This window comes from Olea europaea, unplaced genomic scaffold (genome assembly GCF_002742605.1).
Source record: "Olea europaea var. sylvestris unplaced genomic scaffold, O_europaea_v1 scaffold23396, whole genome shotgun sequence".
In the NCBI taxonomy this organism is placed as follows: Eukaryota; Viridiplantae; Streptophyta; class Magnoliopsida; order Lamiales; family Oleaceae; genus Olea; species Olea europaea.
The window spans coordinates 1-1,698 of NW_019241511.1; the positions used below are offsets into that span (position 1 = coordinate 1).

At 31.7% G+C, this 1,698-nt stretch overlaps 1 long non-coding RNA gene across 1 annotated transcript; it reads right to left on the bottom strand.

The window, feature by feature from the left end:
• Window positions 1–118: 118 nt before the first annotated feature.
• Window positions 119–1,639, bottom strand: LOC111381616. Its single transcript, XR_002700376.1, has 2 exons — window positions 1,411–1,639; window positions 119–173 (listed from the first exon to the last, which is right to left on the bottom strand). It is a non-coding gene; the product is annotated as an uncharacterized LOC111381616 (long non-coding RNA).
• Window positions 1,640–1,698: the final 59 nt, after the last annotated feature.

The window sequence follows — 1,698 nt, forward strand, 5'->3', positions numbered from 1 at the left end:
GAGAAATTTTTCGAAGAAATAATATCAAGCAGGAAAAGAAAAAATACCACTTTCGGGAAACTGGGAACTTTCCATCTTCAAGGTTTTTTTAATATTTTTCTTTGTATTTTTCCTTTTCTTCGATTTCTTGTGTGAATCTTCTATTGCCATGTCTCTTTTTCTATTCCTTTGTGCTGTAGAAGGGACAAGCAAGAAAAAGAGGTGATCAATGGAGCTGAGGGTAATCAACCCAGAAAAGAAGTCCAGACAAGGGGCCATGAGACAAGAAATTATTTAACAAAAACTGGCTACCCAACCCAAAAAAATATAATATTATATATTAAATTTTCTGAGTAAAATAAAAAAATTGAACATAACAGCTCTAAGGTTTCGAAAATTTCAATAATTAGCTGGTTAAAAGATCTTAAAAATTCTTTCCACCATGCTTAATAATTGTAGCGGTTGAAAATGAAATAAAGGAACAACGAGTTAAATAGTTTTAGCATGTCTTACATGGATTTAAAGAAATTTATGTTTACAAAACTAATGTAGCATCTCAATAAAATGCATTGGAGATAGATTAAAATTCAAATAAAAAACGAAACAAATAGTACTTAAATCTTTTAACTTCAGAGCTTGTTTGGTACAGCTATTTTTTCTAAAAATTTGATAAAATTAGACAATTTTATTTTTAGTCCAACATTTTATTCTACTCACGAGTTTTATTCACTTCTAATAACGTATTCATAGGATCCACCAATTTTTATCAACTTTATTTGTTAAAATTTTACATAAGATCGGCACTAAGTAGCCGTTGGAACATGTAGTGAAAAGAAATAAATGAAGTTAATATCAAATTCCTTTAACTACTTGAGAGACATTAGATGGGTTGATTTTTTCAAGTTTTCCTAGTCTCAAGGCCATGCTACACGACAGATCTCCCCTTCCAATAATGATTTTTAACCTAATGCAATGTTGGTTGAATTCAAATGCTATAAATACAGAAACCTGCAAGCAATGAAATGCACAGCAAAGCATTTCCTTAGTTTGTTTAATTCTACTATCACAAGATGGACAATTCCCAGAACATCAGTTACGAAGCTGGCCAGGCTCTGTTCTTAGTCTCTTCTTCAGCTTTGCCTTTGGAGTAAAGGTTCCTCAACTTCCAGTAATGATAAAGAGGCCTTAGCAGATAGCAGTGTGAAAAATTAAAATCTAAAATTTGCAAATCTAAAGAGGCCGTTGAAATTTGTAATGCTAATTCTGCTATAAAATCTACTCTTTTCTACTGCTCTTTCTTTTGTTATAATGTTTGTAAAAGAAAAAAAAAATTGTGGCAGAAATAAGAAGCAAAAACCAAAAACAATTGAGAAGAAATACATATTCAAAAGAGAGAAAAATTTAAAAGGGATAAAATTATATATAACCTACCTTCACCTTGGCAGTTGGAACAATGGAGCAGAAAATTGAGGGCTCACCTTATAGGACTCCTCGCCGAGCGATTAGACTTAGAAGAGAGTCAGTCGAGAATCTGGAGACAAGAAGAATTGAAGACGATACACAGGTTGAGAGAGGTGGGTAGACTGTAGAGGTTATCGTCTTCAGAGGGGATATGGATGTTAGGTTTTGGTTTGAGCCAATGAGTTTAATTTTGGGAAAAAATCATATATACCCGATTGATATATATATATATATATATATATATATATATATATATAT